The sequence below is a fragment of the Nomascus leucogenys genome, unplaced genomic scaffold, assembly GCF_006542625.1.
Source record: "Nomascus leucogenys isolate Asia unplaced genomic scaffold, Asia_NLE_v1 000758F_102500_qpd_obj, whole genome shotgun sequence".
NCBI lineage: Eukaryota > Metazoa > Chordata > Mammalia > Primates > Hylobatidae > Nomascus > Nomascus leucogenys.
This window is the reverse complement of record NW_022097555.1, coordinates 40,232-61,030: the sequence shown is the minus strand read 5'-3', so window position 1 is coordinate 61,030 and position 20,799 is coordinate 40,232. Positions and strand designations below refer to the sequence as shown.

Below are 20,799 nucleotides of genomic sequence, written 5' to 3'. Positions count from 1 at the left end.
GGAGGCTCTGACCTCCCCCACATCAACCCGCTGAGGAGTTCTGTCTTCCCAGGGTTGTGAGGGAAGCCCGCTCTGCAGGCCGATGTCCAAGTCCAGGCGCCGCCTCCTCCAGGGAGCCTTCCAGACCTGATCTGTGCGGCAGAGGCCCAGAAGGACCTGGGTGTGGGGATCCTAGAGGGAGGCGGGGGACCCAGCGTGAGCAGAGAGGGTCCCAGTACTTCCTCCTGAGTGAGGTTCACTCATCTGGCTCCGGCTGCACAGAGCCACTCCCTCTAAGCGCTCCTGCTCTCTGCCTTCCTGCATTAGCTCTTGCCTGCACCCGGCCCAGCAAACCCCTGCTCATCTTTCAGACCCAAGTTCAAGGCCTCCTCCCGCTCCGGGTGGCTCATCACCTGGCCTCCCCAGGCAGAGAGGCTACGGTCCTGCTCACTGGGTCATCTCTCTCGCCCACTGGCGCGGGACTACAAGGAAAGGGGTTGACCCCCATCCTCCCCCGCCATGTCCAGGACGGTGCAGACACAGCTGGGAAGGTGCTAGAGGCCCCGGGGGGAGGCTGGGCCAGCACCAGGCATTGGGGGGCAGGTTCCCGTCACTACACCCCAGCCCCAGGCAGACGGCGCGTGCCCCTCCTGCTGCCCCACCTGTCACCTACCTGCTGGCCCCAGGCTGTCTCTGCTCCTGGCTCCCCTCCCAGCTGCGTCCCCAGCTGCCTCTCCAGGGAAGAGTGACAGCTGGCCTGTGCCACACCCTCGAGCCCCTCCCTGGACTACCCCCTCCCTGGGCCAGGACCCCTGCGTGTGGGCACAACCAAGGGGCCTGCTGCTGGAGGCTCATGTGAGCAATGTCCCAGCTGTGGGTATGGGTGCTGCCAGCTGCCACCGCCTTTGCCCTGGCTTCCCAGATAGACCCCAAGCCACACTCTGAAGCCGTATCATGAACGCTGTGGTAGGCGGCTGGCGGGGAGCAGGGTTGCTGTCCCACTACCCTCTGGAAGCCTCAGCCACGAAGGGCCCCTGTGGGCACCTTTTCCCGGCACATGGTGCTGTGTCTCTGCACTCTTGGGCTCTGCAGTGACTTGAGGGGTCAAGTCTATGACCCCAGGGGAGGCTGGGTTCATGAGGGGACCAGAGACCTCAGTGCTGTGCAGGGAGTCCCGAACCACCCTGGTGGAAGGCCCAGCCCAACTCCCCAGGCCTCCTGCCAGCTCCCTGTGGTGTCCAGGAGACCTGTGGTCAGGCCTGGAGGAGAAGCTTCCCCTCCCCTCGACATCCTGCGTCCCTTGCTCTTCACCAGAGCCTCCTCACTCCCCAGGACCCCAGAGAGGACTGACCCTCTCCAGCCTCCTCACTCCCCAGGACAGCCAGGTGGGGCACCCACAGGAGCTGCCTGCAGGGGGCAGAATCGGGACGGGGACCGAGCCGGACACCCATTTTGGAAGTGTCTGCACTTCCAGGCAGGGGGAGGACGGCGGTGGGTAGCTGGGAGTGCTGGGCCAAGGATGGGCGTTGTCAGGCCCTCAGTGGGGACTGGGAGGTAGAGGTGGGGGGGTCTGTGGAGGAAGGAGAAGAAAGGCCCGTGGCCCGAGTCGGGGGTGGTTGGCAGTGGACGAGGCCGACAGGAACAGACCTGAGCTTGGGGAGCTCCACTCAGAACGAGGCATCCATCAGGGTTCTGTGCGTACTGGTGTCCCTGGCTGGGGGCCAGGCCCCGAGGTGGAGCCTGGGACTGTGAGGGTGCGGGGGTGTGCTGGGGTGGGAGGTGGATGGAGCCCCCCCACCGCCTGGCCCCTTGGGCTGAACCTTGGGCTTCGGAGCCAGAACAGACAAAGGAAATCCCCTAATTGCATTTGCGCAGGAACACCAAATCCCTCCCAGCTGCACGGGGCTGAGCCAGGGCCACGGGCGGGGTCGGCCATCCCAGAGTCCTGACAGCTCCGAGGTGCATGCCAAGGGGCCCGGGCCGTTGGCCGGAGGGGGCGTCTTTCCCAGGCCAGAGGCCCCCACCCCACCCCAGGAGAGCTGCCCCCCTTTCAGTTCCCAGGACGGAGCTCAGCTGTGGAATAGTGAGGGGGTGAGGTCATGGGGAGGGGGCCCGCATGACTCATATCCTGGGGTAGGGGAAAGGGAGGAGACGGAGAAGGGGCCCAGAGGCCTCCGCATCCTCAGCTCTGCTGGGTCAGAGGCCAGGGGCCGGCGGGGCTTCTCCCCAGCACTGGGTTTTAGGGGAGACACCAGGATATGCTTACTCTGCACCCCCACTCTCTCCCACAGGCCACTAGCCAGGGAGAGCTCAGTCATAGGGATTCTCCAGGGGCCCAGCTCTGCAGAGATGATGTTCCCAGAGTACACACCTAGGCCTCGTGCCAGGGCCGGCACTGCCGTTGTCGGGGCAATGGCAAGGCAAACAGTAAATGTTTGCCTCACTAAAGTGAGGCTGCAGCACCCTGAAGGGATCCCTGGAGGGGGACGTGGTCCCCTTGTTCCCAAGCCTGTCTGCACATGCACGTGGATGTCAAGGGTTCCTGTGTGTGAGCACGTGCATACTTGTGTGTGCATGGGGTGCGGGCATGTGTGCCTGTGTGGCCAGAGCGTGGGCTCATGGAGAACGTGTGTGAGTTGGGTGCGCACCTGCGTGTGCCCCAGGCCTAGGGAGTCCCGCGCCCGGCCGCGCTCCATGTGTTGGGCATGAGTTGTGAGCAGAGCGAGGGCCTTTATGGGGCTGTTGGGGCCCGGACTCGTTGCCCTTAGGGGTAGACCTGAGGAAACGTGTGCACACAAGCTTCTGGGGTATCTGCGCCAATGTGTGCTTCCAAGCCCCGCCTCCCCTATGGGTTGGTGGAGGGGGTCTGTGGAGCTGGAGTGAGGGCCCTGGACCCATCGGAAGCCCAGGTCCAAGGAGGAGCTTGGGCTCCGTCTCATGCCCCAGGCCCAGGGACACACACCCTAGCTGAGACCTTGCTCACATGGAGGGGCTGGGACATGGGAACACGGGGAGCAACATGGCCAGGCTTCTCCTCCATGGAAGCCCTCCACCTCCTCAACACTCTGCCCCAGCTCTGCGCCACCCTCCATTTGGAGGGGCTGGGGCGTGAGTGGGGGTGTGAGTGAGCACGAGGGCCGCTGTACCCCAGGCTCTGCGTCCCCAGGTGGAACGAGGCCCCGCAGCCCCCAGCCACGCGGAGGCCGGCAGAAGCGGGAAGCTGGGCCTCATCTGCCCATATGATGGGAGCCAGGTGTGGGGAATTAAGTGGCTTCCTCAGGGGCCTGGAGTTGAAGGCACTTCTGAGGAGCAGGACAGGCAGGCGGATGCGGGGGGCGGGGTGCACAGGCGGCTGGGTTTGAGTGGCTGGAGTCCCCTGTGGCTTCCGTCAGGGGGAGTGGGCCTTGAACTCGGGCCTGTGGAAGGGCCTGGCTTTTGTCTGAGAGGCTTAGGGGAGACCTAGGAGAGATTAGATCACACGCTGGCAGGGGTGTCTGGCCTGGGGACTGGGGCCCAGTGGGGATCAGGCTGCAGGGTCAGGCAGCGGCCACTGGCCGGGAAGAACTGAGACCCCAGCAGGGAACCCCAGCCCTGCTCCCTGTTCTGGCCTGGGCTCCCTCCCTGGGTCTGGGATAATAAGCCCTGTAGGAGCATAGAGACCCTGGACCCCCCTCAGGCTCTAGGAGGGTGATGGGAGGCAGGGCCCTGACAGCTGAGTCAGCGGTGTCTGCAGGACGTGGACCATCTGAGAGCTGCTGGGCTGGGGCTCTGATGCCCAGGTCCAGGCCAGCCTGCGTCTACCTCTGTCCCCGAGGGGGGCGTGTGGGACCCCAAAAAGCCATGGTTTCAGGCTCTGAGAGCAGAAGCACTCCCTGAGTTTCCCCATTTTTGAAATGGCTCAATCGGCTGGGTGCGGTGGCTCATCCCTGTAATCCTAGCACTTTGGGAGGCCGAGGCGGGTGGATCACCTGAGGTCGGGAGTTTGGGACCAGCCTGACCAACATGGAGAAACCCTGTCTCTACTAAAAAATACAAAATTAGCTGGGCATGGTGGTGCATGCCTGTAATCCCAGCTACTCAGGAGGCTGAGGCAGGAGAATCGCTTGAACCCAGGAGGCGGAGGTTGCCGTGAGCCGAGATCACACCATTGCACTCCAGCCTGGACAACAAGAGCGAAACTCCGTCTCAAACAAACAAAAGAAACAGCTCAGAGAGACTCTGCAGAGGGCTCTGAAATAAGGATGGGGTAGGGTTGGGTGAGCCGACCCTGTAAGGTGCCCCCAGCTATGGGGTTACGCCCAGGCAGGAGCCCACGGGTCTGCAGGGCTTCTGTGAGCGGGGCTGGTGGTGGGACAGGAGGTGTCCTGCCTGGATATGCTCAGGCCCTCCTTTCCTCAGCCTTGGACCTCCTGTGGGGTCCCCTTTCCCCAACACGCCCTGCCTTTGGGTGCAGGAGGGATCACACGCAGGTGGGGTGGAGGTGCCTCCTGGTGGTGCTCTGCAGCCAGTCTCCTTGGACTCCAGTATCTTCTTCCTGGGCCCTCCAGGGTCACCTGGGTCTAGGTCCTGGTTCTACTTAGGGAGAGAGGCTGGCTGGGAGAGGGGGACAGAGGGTCTTTTGTCCTGTCCTTGAGTTTCTTCAGGCTTGAATGGGCCTTGGAGTCCCACCTTCATCCCCACAGGGCACAGGTGTGCCCAGATCCTCACAGCGTCCCAGGATCCTCTCCTGGGCCAGAGGGCACCTCATGACCATGTGGGCAGCCTCTATTTAAAGATGGACAAGGTGAGGCCTGAGGACCAGCCTGGGACTGCCTTCGTGGACAGGGCTGCCTGCACCGTGTGGCCCCAGCAAGGCCTGTGTAGATGGGAAGAATGGGTACAAAACAGCACCTGTGTCGGCTGTGGCGTGACTCCCTCTGTGTCCCCCACCAGGCCCACTGCTCCTGGAGTGTGGAGGACGAGGAGGAGGCCGTCTGCAGCAATGCCAGCATGAGAGAGACAGGCAGCTTCTGGCCTAGGACGAGGACGGAGGTGGCCTTTTCCCCGAGAGGCCGGAGCAGGAGATGCTGTGAGCAGCCCCCTGCCGCATGCTTGGGCTCTAGCCCCTATTTGTGTACCCTGGGGCCTGGGCAGAGGGGGAGGTCAAGGGCCTGGGCTTGGGGGTTCCAGTGCAGGATGAGAGCGAGGAAGGGCCCCCAGGAGCAGGCATGGGAGTGGGTGAGTGCTCCTGGGGTGAGGGTGGTCACAGCCCTGGATGAGGGTCTGCCAATACCTGGCTGCCTCCTGGCTGCTGACCCAGGCTCTGTGCCCGTGCCCTGGCCCTTGCTCGGACCACCTCTGACCCCAGCCACGCAGCCTGGCCCGAGCCCCCCACCAGACTCCCCCGCCAGTGACTCACAGAGCCACGTCCAACTTGGTGGCCAGGCTGGCTTGCTTCCTCCTTGGGCCCAGGAGGCCTCCGCGGCTGGGCTGGGCTGTTTTTCCAACAATGCTTCCCTTCCTCTTGGCCTCTTTTGTTCCATTTTCTCCAAGTCAGCAGTCTTGGGCAGAGTGGGGTTCAGCGGTCACCATAGTCAGGCCCTTGGCCACCCCCACCAAGGGCCCTAGCTATCCCGGGGCTCCCCCTGCCACATGGGAGGCCTGAGAAGTCAGGGCTTAGGAGGACCTCATGTAGGGTCCTCATGTGGGGACCAGGGCAGCCCTTGGGGAGCCCCAGGATGATGGGGGAGGCACAGCCCTGCCATAGGGGGCCCCAGACTGAAGGGAGAAGCACAGCCCTGCTCTTAGGGAGCCACAGGCTGAAGGGGGAGGCCCAGCCCTGCCCTAGTGAGTCCCGGAGTGATGGGAGAGGCACAGCCCTGCTCTTAGGGAGCCACAGGCTGACAGGGGAGGCACAGCCCTGCCCTCAGGGAGCCCTACACTGATGGAAGAGGCACAGCCTTACCCTCAGGGAGCCCCAAACTGATGGGGGAGGCATAGCCCTGCTGAGCCTCATGGAATCCTGGACTGATAGAGGAAGCACAGTTCTCAGGCTGCCCCAGAACCATGGGGGAGGCACAGCCCTGCCCTCAGGGATTCTGACCACAGGAGACACAGCCCAGAGCCAGCTCTGTGGCAGACAGAGTCTCCCACACTTGGAGTCCAGGGCCTGAGCGGGCGCTGTGAGGTGAGTGTGGGCCCTGGGCAGAAGAGGCAGCAGCCGCCCAGTCCTAAGCTCCCTGCTGCTACCCTCAGCCTCAGCCTGAAGCCCTCGAGGCCCCTGAACTGGATGAGGAGAGGGCTTTGGCAACTGGTCCCAGAGGCCAGAGCAGTGGCAGCAGCACGAGGGGGCACAGGGTGCCTCGGACAGCGGAGAGCCCCCCCCCAAGTGCAGGATTCCTAAGGGGGAGCAAGAGGACGGGTGAGTGAGGGCCTCGAGGGCGGGCGCTGGACAGAGCGGGGCTCCCTCCGAGCCTCGAGGGCAGGTGCTGGGCAGAGCGGGGCTCCCTCTGGACCTCGAGGGCAGGCGCTGGGTGGATTGGGGCACAGCAGAGCTCCCTTCAGGCCCTCAACCTGTGCCTGAGCAGCCATCCCATCCTCCCCTTTCCAAACAGCCCCTGAAATACCCCCATGGCCAGGAAAGGGGGAGAAAGGAGGGAAGGGAAGAAGAGGGCGAGACAGCATGGTGGCCGGCGAGGGGCCGCAAGGAAACCTCATTCTGGGGCTCCCCAGGGCCCCTGGGCCTCATCCAGGCAGCTGTGAGGCCAGGCCGGGTGCTGCCACATCAGCACACAGCTGCGGCCGCTTCTGTAATGGAGGCTGAGAGTCCGCTGCCGCCCCTTCCTCCCTCGGGGCTGGCAGATCTCCATTCCCACAGAGGGGAGCAGGTATTTCCAGATGTGCACGAGGGAGAGTCAGCAAGGAGGACGCACTTTCCAGATGTGGGGATGTGTGTGCCTGTCTCAACCCCAACAAGCCCGACGGGCTGCTTCCGAGCCCCACCTCACTACCCCTGCTCAGGCTCCTTGCCACTCTGTCATCTGCGGCCATGATGGGGCTGACCCCACCTGCCCTGCAGGGCCCGGGCCATCTGGGACCCCAGCCCTGCTCAGGACCCCCTTGCCTTGAGTGGGACCAGAGTTCATGGCTGGGCTGACAGTTCTCCCTGGTCAGGGTTCTTCCTGGCCCCTCTGAGGCCCTAAACCAGCCTGGAGCTCTAGGGACCGGTGTTGCTGAGCGACACTCCCTTGTCCTCCTACAACCAGGCTCCCACTCCCCAAGAGCCACTGGTCCTGGCCTGGCGCAGTGCCCACCGCCCCCCTCCCCAGGCCTCAGTCTCCTCTCCGCTTAGGAGTCAGCGGCCCTGCTTTTCTGAGATTGGGCAGCTCCCTTCTCCTTGGCCTCAGGCCTAGGCGGGCAAGGCTGCTCCCACCAGCAGGGGGCGCTTTGACTCTTCCGTGGAGCCCAGCTCTGCAGCTGCCACCCCACCCCCTGCACCTGCCTGGCTGCACACTCCTGCTCCTGAATGGCCCCTCTGTGTGGCTGCTGCTGGCTCAGACCCCTGCCCACCTTGGGCGGGTGGGTCTGGGTCTTGGCTGGCACGCATACCCAGGGCCTGAAATCATGGAAAATTTGAGAATTTCCCATCTTCTCCTCCAGGTTCAGTCCTGCTCAAATGCAGAGCCGCTGGAAGCTGCCAGCTGGCTGGCCTCCCCTCCCCGCAGCCGGCAGCCCCTTGGCCCTGCTCCTCAGTGACCTGGCCCCTACCCCTGCCTAGCCCTCCAAATGACCCAGCCTCCAGTCCCCCAAACACCCAAGGGCCCCCACAGGGAGCAGAACAGGAGTGGTGGCCCCGGCAGCCCGGCCCCGCGGAGACCCCGCCAGACCAACTAAGTGGCGAGCAGCTGCCAAGCTGAGGCCCAGCCAGAAAGCTGGGGGGTTGAACCCAGCCCAGTGCCTGGGGGACCCTCAGTCTGTAGAGCCCTGCCTAGCGGGACTGGGCAGTTCCCCAAGGGCCTCAGGCCCTGACACAGCGGCCCAAGCAGACTGTGCTGGCTCTGAGGCCACTGGACCTTGTTTCCCAATGGGCTTGGGTCTCAGAACCCTCAGCACTCAAGTAGCCTGACTACCTTCATTTTACAGATGGGGAAACTGAGGCTTGGAAAAAGGAAGGGATCAACCAAGCAATCCAACGGCCCTAGAACGGCTTTGCTCCCTTTCCACCCACAGGCCCAGCCTGCATGCCTGCGAAAAGGAGGACAGTGACGAAGTCCACCTGGAGGTGTTGAGTCTGAGCAAGGAGGGGCCAGACCCAGAGGACACTGTCCAGGACAACCTGGGGGCCCAGGGGCTGAGGAGGAACAGGAGGAGGTGGGCCTCAGAGGGTCTGGGTGTACCCCCACCCCAGGGACGAGCCAGCCTTTGCTGTCTGCACCACTCTGTGGGCCCTGTGGGTCTAGGCCAGAGTGGGTCAGCACCCCACACTCCTAGACCTTGCAGCCCCTTCTGGGCCCACATTCTCCGAGAGGGCGAGGCTCAGTGATCCTCTGGCAAGATCCGGAGTCATTTCCCCAGACTCCTCAGTCCCTCCCCACCAGCTCCAAAACTGGAGCATGTCAGGGCCACAGAGAACCTGGGGCTCAGGGAGGAACAGCATTTTTTCCCACAGGTGCTGGGCAGGGCAGGAGGGGTAAAGCAGGGGATCACCTGGGATGTCTGTTTTTTTTTTTTTTTTTTCTAGCACCAGAAATATCAGCAGCCCAGGACACCCAGCCCCTTGGTCTTGGAGGGGACCATCAACAGAGCTCGCCTCCCCTGAGCCCTCCCATCAAAGTAGGTCAAGCTGCAAAGCCTGCCATCTTCTCCCCTCTCCCGGACTCATACCCAAAAGGCCAATCCCACATGCCAGCCACAGGAAGACCAGGCCCAGGCCTGGCTTTTGTCTGCTATCCCCCCATTGCCCGGCGCTCAGCAAACCCCCGTGATATAAGGGTTGGGGGTTGGATTAGTGGATGGAGTAGCTGGGGAGATGGAGGGTGGGCTTTACCTTAGCTGCTGCAGGCCTGTGTCTCTCTCCACCCTCTGCAGCTCATCGACAGGACTGAGTCCCTAAACTGCTCCATAGAGAAGAGGTCTGTCTGTCTGTCTGTCTGCTTTCTGGGCTCAGATCTTAGGTTTCCCAAGAGGGGGTTGAAGGGAGTCACAGGGTAAAGATCTGGAGACCGAGGGGGCTCTGGGAGAGGCTTGGGCAGGTTGGGAGAAGCCTTGTGGGAGACATGGGGCCTGACACATCTTCTACCCTCCAGTAACAGTGTGAAGAAATCCCAGCCAGACTTGCCCATATCCAAGATTGACCACTGGCTGGAACAATACACCCAGGCCATCGAGATATGACCTGGCTCCCCTCTGCTGTCAGGTCCCTCCTGCATCCTGGCACCATTCCTTAATCCAACCAATGCCCTTCCATCCAATCAATGCCTCAATGCCGCCTTATTCAACCAACACCCTATCCAACCAATGCTTCTCCATCCAATCAGTGCTCCTCTACCCAATCAGTGCCCCTCCATCCAATCAATGTTCCTCCATATAATCAATGCCCCTCCTTTCAATCAATGCTACTCCATCCAACCAATAATCTCCCATCCTATCAATGCTCCTGAATCCAATTAATGTTCCTTTATACAACCAATACTCCTGCAACCAGTACTCCTCCAATTATTCAGTGGTTCCTCCATTCAATCAATGCCCCCTTTGGAACAATATCCACCATCCAATCAATGCTCTTTCATCCTATCAGTGCTCCTCTATCCAGCCAATATTCCTCCAGTCAATCAATGCCCCTTTATCCAACCAGTACTCTTTAATCTAATCAATGCCCCTCCATCCAATCAAGATTCCTCCATCCATCCAATACTACTCTATCCAATCGGTGCCCCTCCATCCAATCAATGCTCCTCCATCCAATCAATGCCCCTCCATCCAATCAATGTCCCTCCCATCCAATCAATTCTCCTCCATCCATCAATGCTTCTCCATCTGACCAATACCCTCCATCCAACCAATACTTGTTTATCCAATTAATGGCTCACCATGTAACCAATGCCAATCCCACATGCCAGCCCCTCCATTCAATCAGTACCTCTCCATCCAATCATCCAATACTCCTCCATCCAGTCAGTGTCCCTGCATCCAACCAATATTCCTTCATCCACCAACTCCCTTCAATCCAACCAATACACCTTCATCCATCAATACCCCTATTCATTCAGTGCTCCTCCATTCAGTCAGTTCCCCTCCAGCCAACCAAACAGCTTCATCCAATCAATGCCCCTCCATCCAATAATGCCTTGCATCCAATCAGTGGCCTTCTATCCTATCAATTTCCCTCCATCCAACCAAAATAGTTTCACCCAATCAATGCCTCTGCTTCCAATCAGTGCCCTTCTATTCAACCAATACTTCTTTATCTAATCAGGACATCTCCATCTAACCAGTATCCTTCCATCCAACCTATACTCCTCTACTAAATCAGTGCCCCTCCATCAAACCAATACTCCTCTGCTAAATCAGCGTGCCTCCATCCACCCAGTACCCCTCCATCCACCCAGTATTCACTTATCCAAGAAGCACTCCTCTATCTTACCAGTATTCCTCCGTCCAATCAGTGCTCTTCTGTTCAATTAATGCCCCTCCATCCATACATTACTCCTTCACCCAATCAGTGCCCTTCTATTCAACCAATACTTCTGATTTCAATTAATCCCCCTTCAACCAACCAATACTCCTCCATCCAACCAGTACTCCTCCATGCAATCAATGTTCCTCTATCCGACCAACATCCTTCTATCAAACCAATATTCCTCCATCCAATTAATGCCTCTCCATCCAACAAGTACTCCTCCATCCTATCAATGCTCCTGTATCCTATCAATATTCCTCCATCCAAGCAATACTTCCCCATCCAATCAATACTTCATTCATTCACTGCTCCTCCATCCAGTCAATACCTTTCCATCCTACCAGTGCCCTTCCATCCAACCAATACTCCTTTGCCGATCAATGTCGTTGCATGCAATTAGTGCCCCTTCATTGAACCAATATGGCTCTATCCAACCAATACTACTACATTCAATCAATGCCCCTCCATCTAACAAATACTCCCTCATATAATCAGTACTCCTCCATCCAATCAATATTCCTTCATCAACACCTTTCTATACAACCAATACTCCTCCATCTAATCAATGCTCCTCCATCCAACCAATACTCTGCAATTTAACCACTGTCCCTACCCCATGAGCAGCATGGAGGCAGACCCACATCTGTCCTGTGCGCCATCATCTCCTTGATGCTCTTCAGGACAGGGAGGTGTCTCATGATTGCATCGAATGGAGGAAGGCACATCTTTCCAGTGATCCCCACTCTAGGGCTTCATTGGGAAAGCGCTCCCAGGGAAAACACAAACACAAAGCAGAGGGTTGCCCAGTGTGACCCTCTGATGTGACCACGGTGGCTGTCCACTAAGGTAATCCTGATGCTTTTCCTCCTCTGCAGACCGCTGGCCGGACCCCCAAGCTAGCCCACCAGGCCTCCATAGAGCTGCCCAGCATGGCCGTGGCCAGTACCAAGAGTCGGTGGGAGACGGGTGAGGTACAGGCTCAGTCTGCGGCCAAGACTCCGTCCTGCAAGGTAAGATCCCCTCCAGGGGCAAGGCTGGGCTGCAGAGCCAGCACCTGGGAGTTTAGTAGCAGGCCAGGTTTCCTTGTTAAGACAAGTGTGGGACTGTCCAGGATGAATGTGGACAGACAGAACCCTGAGGTATCGCCATAGGGTTGGGTTCACCCTTGCTGGTGTAGAAGGCTGTGTTGTCCGAGTGGAGGTGGATGGCACCTTTATTCCTTTCCTTGCCTCTTCCACTGTGATCGCACAGAAAAAGTTTTGGTAGGCAGATCCCAGGCCCCCTGGCCAGGTAAGGCAAGGCAGGAGAGAAGGGCCCAGGGCTTCTACTCCCCGAGATCCAGGGGTCTGCCCTTGTGACATACCCTTCTGCTGCCCCCAGGATATTGTGGCTGGAGACATGACCAAGAAAAGCCTCTGGGAGCAGAAGGGAGGCTCCAAGACCTCATCAACAATTAAGACAGAGCTTAAATGTGGTTGGTGCAGGCAGGAAATATTAACTCATTTCATTGTCACACAAAAACAGAAGACATAAAACAGTTAAAATAGGCCAGGCACAGTGGCTTACACCTGTAATCCCAGCACTTTGGGAGGCCGAGGCAGGCGGATCACGAGGTCAGGAGATCGAGACCATCCTGGCCAACATGGTGAAACCCCGTCTATACTAAAAATACAAAAAAAAAAAAAATTAGCCGAGCACAGGGGCACGTGCCTGTAATTCCAGCTACTCAGGAGGCTGAGGCAGGAGAATCACTTGAACCAGCAAGTTGGAGGTTGCAGTGAGCCGAGCTCGCACACTGCACTCCAGCCTGGCAACAGAGGGAGACTGAGTCTCAAAAAACAAACAAACAAATAAAAAAAAACAAAACAACTTGACACACTTAGAAAATGAAGGTTTGTGCTATTGGTTTTCTTTTATTTTAGAAAAATAAAGCGTTGTTTAAATATTTCTTACAAGTACAAATATAATTTAAATTTAATTAATGTTCAAAGGTATCTGTAATTAAATTTCATTCAGTAGACATATATTATGTCTAATAGAGAACTTGCTAAGTAAGATGTAAAGGATGATTACATGAAAAATCACAAAATTGTCAGTAAGAGTCTTAAAAGTCAATGATAGGACAGTAGTTAAAAGATATCAAATAGTTATTTATTCTTAAACATTAAACAGGATATTAATAGTTTTAATAATCTTGAAGTTTGACAACGCTGTAAAAACATTACAGACCACTTTTATTTATGAAAATACATGCAAATAGCAAACAGCAGTTGGGCTTAAGGCTGCTACTTACTTACCCAGTAAGTGACAAAGCTGGAATTCAAACCAGGTTTGAGCTATACCAGTACTACCCTTGAAAAGATTTCCTTACACTCAGCTTTCCTTTATTTCTTAAACTCATCGTTTTTTTTAATTGAGACAGAATCTTGCTCTATTGCCCAGGCAGGAGTGCAGTGACATGATCTTGGCTCGCTGCAACCTCTGCCTCCCAGATTCAAGCAATTCTCATGCCTCAGCCTCCCAAGTAGCTGTGATTACTGGTGTGCGTCACCACACCTGGCTAATTTTTGTGCTTTTAGCAGAGGCGGTGTTTTACCGTGTCAGCCAGGCTGATCTTGAACTCCTGACCTCAGGTGATCCGCCTGCCTCGGCCTCCCAAAATGCTGATATTACTAGTGTGAGCCACCACGCCTGGCCGATTTCTTAAACTTTTGATTATACTAAATATGTTCCTTCTGCATGATAACACTGTCTTTCCTTTTATAAAATTAATCTCTTAAAATACTTTAAAATTCAAAGTACACTTTTTAGATTCTTTAAAATACTCATTGCCATGCTCATGGCCTTTAGATGTGTGATCATAGCCTATTTGCTTTTCATTGACTTAGTTTCATATTTCTTTGCCTTTTTCCCCCTACTTTTCCTTATAGAACTATTTACTAGTAATGAAATAATTTTAAAGAATACACTTTTTCTTCCTCCTGCTAACTGTTAAGAGAATGTTTTATAATCACTCTAGTCATAGCCTGTAAGTTTCTTTTCTAAACTGTCTTTTCAGGATACATATTTATTAACTTGCTTTCAAATGAATATGGTCATGTCTATGCAACAAGTTTCTTTTCTTTCTTCTTTTCTTCTTCTCTTTTTTCTTTTTCTTTTCTTTCTTTTTTAAGGCAAGATTTCGCTCTGTAGCCCAGGTTGAAGTGCAGTTGTAGAAACATGACTCACTGTAGCCTCAACCTCTCTGGCTCAAGTGATCCACCCACTTCAGCCTCCCAACCAAGTAGCTGGGACTACAAGTGTGCACCACTATGCTCCACTAAGTTATTTAGTTTTTTGTAGACATGGATTCTCAGTGTGTTGCCGAGGCTAGTCTTGAACTCCTGGGCTCAAGCCATCTTCCTGCCTTGACCTCCCAAAGTGATAAGATTACAGGCTTGAGCCATTATGCCCGACCTCTTTTTCTTTTTCTTTTTTTTTTTTTTTTTTTTTTTTTTTTTTGAGACAGTCTCACTCTTGTTGCCCAGGCTGGAGTGCAGTGGCATGATCTTGGCTCACTGCAACCTCCACTTCCCAGGTTCATGCAATTCTCCTGCCTCAGCCTCCCGAGTAGCTGGGATTACAGGCATGCACCACCACGCCCGGCTAATTTTGTATTTTTTAGTAGAGACAGGGTTTTTCCATGTTGGTCAGGTTGGTCTGGAACTCCCGACCTCAGGTGATCTGCCCACCTTGGCCTCCCAAAGTGCTGGGGTTACAGGCGTGAGCCACCGTTCCCGGCCCTCTTTTTAACTGAGCTTATTTATCTCTTCCCCAGCTTGAGTCTAGGTCCTACTGTCTTGGTCAGAGTATTTTACTTTATTGACCTGGACAATTCTGCCATCATGAACCATATTCCAAACCTAAATATGTAAGAACATAGAAAGATTATTTTAGAAGGAGAATTTTAACACACACACACTTTATTCTGAAAATTTAGCAACAAAATGAAAGGTGAGTTGCGATAGTTGATGTATCAACAAATAGAAAGAAGAAAGCCTGTAATCTGTATCAGAATGCTATTTCTGGGGCTGGTAACATCAAAAATAATCATATTAAATGTTAACTCACTGACTCATAAGATTTTCTCTAATTTAGAAGTTGGAGAACATATATACTCCTATTACCACTTTCCATCTTTCTCAAATACAGTTTTTATAGTTTTCTGTTGGCTTCATCATCATATTGAAAGATTATTAGTCACTTAACATATATGTAGTTTTCTGTTAAGTCTTGTTCAATATATTACAAAATTTTGATCTATGTATGTTATATCAATTAATAAGTTGGTGTTAGTTAAGTCAGATTACGTGTTCATTCACTTAGTCATTGTTAATACTTCACAGAATATAAATTGTGTTCCATGAGCATGAATTTCTCTCTTAATTCCACGTAATTTTCTTAAAATTATGCACCATTTATCGTTAAGAGTGAAAGATTGTGTCATTTATTGTAGTGGTAGAAGAAAATAAAACCATAACAGAATCCAATCCAAAAGCTTAGGTTTTTGTTGTTACTACAGTAATTACATCTACATATACTAAGGACAGCACACTATTACTGTCCAAGAATGGTGCCTCAAACAACTGGTTGCCTACACTCTTTTCAGAGATGAAATAGGAACATAAGCAAGCAGGAAGATTTTTGTCTAAATATGAAGCAAGAAAGGCTTAAATGTCTTTATTCAGGGGATTAGGCATCATAAGTTTTTTTTTAGAGAAATTGTTTTCATGATATTTCCTATCTGCTTTTGTCACTTTGCTTTTGTCTAAGTACATAATACTTATAATATTTATAAATTTATTATTTACACGTTAATACCAACATTTTTGATTTATTTTGTTTTATTAATAGGAGCTCTAATTCACATTTCATAGCCACCTTTGTATAGGCAAAAGAACTGAGAATTAAAAAAAAGTCAAAGGTTAAGGAAAAACAAACTTTCTAGTTTATGGTAATTATTGTTTATACTTCTACTTTGTACGTTCTTGCCTGTTTTTTTCCATTTACTGTGATTGAACTTTTATCTTTTAAATCAAATAACATTGAATAACCACAGTATTGCAAGGCACTTTGGGATGTAACAGTTGAGTCTATTTTTATTTAGCTGTTAACCTCAGCAGATTTATAATCTAGTAGAATGCAAAAATCCCCTTTTTGTGTGCCCTCAATACAAGTGGGAAGCACTTAGTAGGCACTTAATTATTTTATGTTGTGTGCGTGAATGAAGGCTTCTGCCTTTAGAGGGCTTATCTGGTTTGGGATGAGATAAATTATGAACATTTTGAAAATTAAAAGAGAACAAGACAATAATTATGTCATAGTCCTAATTAAATGAGATTAATTATAGAAGGTGTTTGGTAGAGTACGTGATACATATTAAATATGCCAAAGTCCTTATTTTCTTGCCTTTTTGCTGAACATTAATATAAGTCTCATAAAGTGTTAAAAATACGTACATACAGAGGTTTTTTTGTTTTGTTTTTACATAGAAAATAAATGCCCTTGGAATTCGGAGAAGGGATTACTGTGGTGTGTGTAGGCTCAGACTAGGACATTGGTAGAATCTGAAAATGAAAGGGCGTTTGGAGAGGTAGGAGAGAGAAGAGCATAAGCCAAGGCATGGAGCTGGGAAAGCTCAGGTAGTATCTGAAGACTAATTGTCTACTTATTTTTTTAAAAATATAAAATTGTGAGTTTCGTTCCCTCCTTTGCCCACCATCCTCCCCTCTGTTGCTCAGGCTAGAGCGCAGTGGCGTAGTCTCAGTTCACTGCAACCTCTGCCTCCCAAGTTCAAGTGATTCTTGTGCCTCAGCCTCCCGAGTAGCTGGGGCTACAGTTTTGAGCCACCACACCTGGCTAATTTTTGTATTTTCAGTAGAGACAGGGTTTCACCATGTTGCCGATGGCTGGACTCAAACTCCTGAGTTCAAGCGATCCATCCATCTAGGCTTCTCAAAGTGCTGGGGTTACAGGCGTGAGCCACCGCGCCCAGCCTAATTGTCTACTTTGATTGGAGCATAGGATGTGTGAGTAGGAATGTGGAAGACAAAGCTAGATAGAGGGGATGGGAACAGATTGTCGATAGCCTTGTTCCGTTGGGAAGAGTTTGGGCTTTATGTAGTTCCTTAAGATTTATGGATTCATAATTTATACATAAAGACTGAATGTTTTAAATATGAGAAGTGTTGCCTATTGAAGAATACTTCTTTAGAGATTATATGCCTATCAACAGATAATCATGTTGGTTTAAAACATGTTAAAAACTCTTTTGGAGCTAACCATAAACAAAATCATACATTATAGAAGACTTATCATTTGCAAGTAATACTTTCTGAGAGCTCTGTAAATCCTTAGATTTTAAGAGTAAGACATCTTTTTGTGGAATTCTTTATCTGAATTATATTTCCATGGAGAGTAATACGTTATGTTTCTTATATGTACGCATATTCTACAAGTTAATATCCTTTTCAACTTTAATGAAGGTTTTATTTCACTTGAATCCTTTTTGCTCAGGTTAGAGCATTTGCTGAATTAGTTCAGTGATTTTTGGTGGCGGAGGTATAGAACATTTCTGTTCTTTTCCTGGTTAAGAGCTGCCATTTTCTTAGTCCTTACATTTTTCTTTCTTTGTGGGGGCAGGGGGCATTTTACATCAATAGATTAAGTTTTTTTTCTTTTTTCTTTTTTCTTTCGAGACAGAGTCTCCCTCTGTCATCCAGGGTGGAGTGCAATGGTGTGATCTCTGCTCGCTGCGAGCTCTGCCTCCCAGGTTCACGCCATTCTTCTGCCTCACCCTCCCGAGTAGCTGGGAATACAGGCGCCCGCCACCACACCCAGCTAATTTTTTTGTATTTTTAGTAGAGACAGGGTTTCACTGTGTTAGCCAGGATGGTCTTGATCTCCTGACCTCGTGATCTGCCCGCCTCGGCCTCCCAAAGTGCAGGGATTACAAGGTTGAGCCACCGTGCCCAGCCCAGTTTTTTTTCTTAAACTGTTTAGAGTCATTGCCTTTTAACTTTAATACAAATGCTTGGCTGGGCATGGCGGCACACACCTGTGGGCCCAGCTCCTCAAGAGGCTGAAGCAGGAGAATCGCCTGAGCCTAGGAGGTCAAGACTGCAGTGAGCTGTGATTGTGCCATTGCACTCCAACCGTCTCAAAAAAACTTCCAAAAACAAATGCTTGGTGTTAGGCTAGACTCATGCATTTAGCCCCTAGATTGGGCCTCTAGCTTCTCCATTGCCTTAACAAAGTATCTTCTGGGTAGCTCTCAAAACAGTGGTAACCATGAATGTTAAATCTACGAATGTCATATTGTCTCATACCGTAAATCTGCAGAATTCCTCCCTTGATTGATATTCTCTCTTTTCTTCTACATATGTGTATATGTACATATACAGTTATCTTTCAAAGTCTGTAGGGGATTGGTTCCAGGAACTCCCCCATCCAATACAAAAAACTGGATGTTCAAGTTCCAATTTTCTTATATAAGGTGGCATAGTATTTGCATATAAACTATGCACACCCTCCCATATACTTTAAATCATCTCTAGATTATTTATAATACTTAATGTAAATGCTATGAAAATAGTTGTTATACTATATTTTTAAAATTTTGTATTTATTGTTTATTGAATGTTTTTGATAGATGGTTGATTGAATCTGCAGATGTAGAACTCATGGATATGAAGAGCTAACTGTATATATGTGTGTGTGTGTGTGTGTGTGTGTGTGTGTGTGTAAGTTAAAAAAAAACGGAATTTCTAGCCCTTTGAGCAAACATAAGGAACATTTATAAAGAGTTGAAAGACAGGAAGATGTGCTGAGGGAATTTAACTGACTGATTCGAGTTCTGAGGGAGCCTTTGGGATCTCAAGAAATCTACTGACGTACATTTATTTATAAGCTGCCATAAGGTGATAATGTGGGTGTAATTAATTTAGTGCTTTAAATGAGAATTTGAGCAGTTGAGGGTTTTCTGTATACAAAAATCTATATTTGTAATCTTGCATTTAGGGATGGAGAGATTGCTTTTGAAAGAATATACTAGTATCTCCTATAGCATTTCAGAAGTAAAATGTTATCTAGAAGGATCGCTTGAGCCCAGGAGTTCAAGGCTGTAGTGAACTATGATCATGCCACTGCACTCCTAACCTGGCAGCAAAGAGAGACCCTCATCTCTAAAAAACATAAAATGAAATTTATCTTTATTTTCAGTATAATCCATAAGTTCACATCTTACCTTTTTTTGAAATGTAACAATAGATAAATAAGTAAAATGGTACAGTAATTTTATTTATTAGGAAAATTTCAGGAGACTCACTAGTTTGTTAAAATGTAAAATTAGGCCGGGTGCAGTGGCTCACGCCTGTAATCCCAGCACTTTGGGAGGCCGAGGCAGGCAGATCACCCGAGGTCAGGAGTTTGAGACCAGCCTGGCCAACATGGTGAAACCCCGTCTCTACTAAAAATACAAAAATTAGCCAGACGCAGTGGCGGGTGCCTGTAATCCCAGCTACTCTGGAGGCTGACATAGGAGAATTGCTTGAACCCGGGAGGCGGAGGTTGCAGTGAGCCGAGATTGCACCACTGTACTCCAGCCTGGGCAACAGAGCGAGAGTGTCTCAAAAAAAAAAGTCAAACTAGCTGTAGAATAAATACCAGATTAGAATACAGTTTTTAGGCTTGGTGCAGTGGCTTATGCATGTAGTTCCAGCACTTTGGGAGGTCAAGGTGAGAGGATTGCTTGAGGCTAGGAGTTCCAGACCAGCCTGGCAACATAGCAAGACCCTGTCTCTACCAAAAAGATTAAAATTAGCTGCATGTGGTGGTGTGTGCCTATAGTCCCAGCAACTTGGGAGGCTGAGGCGGGAGAATTGCTTGAGTTCAGGATTTCGAGGCTGCAGTGAGCTATGATTGCACTCCAGCATGGGCAACAGAGTGAGACCCTGTCTCAAATAAATAAACAAATAAATGAATAAGCAAGCAAGCAATTTTTAAGTTGAACATCAGTTCTCTACTTGACTCCAGAGTTAAATAGGCATCCAGTTGCTTTTTGTGTTTATTTTTATATTCACTGCTTTTGCCTGCAACTGTGTTTCTGGTTCTAAGTAAATATAACATATGCTACTGGTACACATACGTCTTAGGCAACATGTGTTTCATTCACTGGATTGTTAGCTCTGCTTTGTTTTGTCACTACTTTAGTCCCAGTACCAATAACTGTGCCAGGCACAAAGTAGGTGTTTAGGTAATATTGTTAAATGAACAAATACAAATATTTGATTTTATCACTCGAATCCTCATTTATTAGTACTGCACTATCTTTTCTTAGCTGTTTTTGTGAACATATGTGTGCTGGTTTTGTACCCTAACTAGATTGGAAGTACATTGTGGGTAGAAACTTGGTTTTATTTGTTTTTCCTATATTCTCCTTTATAGCAGTTTAGACCTGGTGGGAAGTAGGTACTTCCCAAACATGTGATTGAACTGAAATACATTGGTAGATTTCATTTTATCAGGAGACTGCCAAAAGTATAGTCACAAATAAGGAATTTGGAAGAGAATCAAAAAGCTAGTATGTACTCGTTTGTCAGCTTGAAGGCCTGTATAAGACTCCATACCTCTGTGGAGTAAAAAGGGTAGGGTTCTGGGGCTGGACGCGGTAGCTCACACCTGTAATCCCAACACTTTGGGAAAAAAAAGAGGGTTCTGGGACTATTTGCTGCTGCTTCTTCTTTTTTTTTTTTTTTTTGAGACAGTTTTGCTTTGTCATTCAGGCCGCAGTGCAGTGGCATGATTTCAACTCACCACAACCTCTACCTCTCGGGTTTAAGCAGTTCTCCTGCCTGAGCCTCCTGAGTAGCTGGGATTACAGGTGCTTGCCACCACACCTGGCTAATTTTTTTATATTTTTAGTAGAGATGGGGGTTTTACCATGTTGGCTAGGCTGGTTAAGAACTCCTGACCTCAAGTGATCCGCCCGTCTTGGCCTCCCAAAATGCTAGGATTACAGGCGTGAGCCACTGCGCCCGGCCTCTAGGACTGTTCTTTTCCTTGCTCCTTAACAGACTATTTCCTGTTTTTTGTTTTGTTTTGCTTTGTTTTTTGTTTTTGGCCTT

At 50.9% G+C, this 20,799-nt stretch overlaps 1 pseudogene; it reads left to right on the top strand.

Moving 5' to 3' along the window:
* The first annotated feature begins 933 nt into the window (after positions 1-933).
* On the top strand, positions 934-12,169 carry LOC115834289 (annotated as a pseudogene).
* Positions 12,170-20,799: the final 8,630 nt, after the last annotated feature.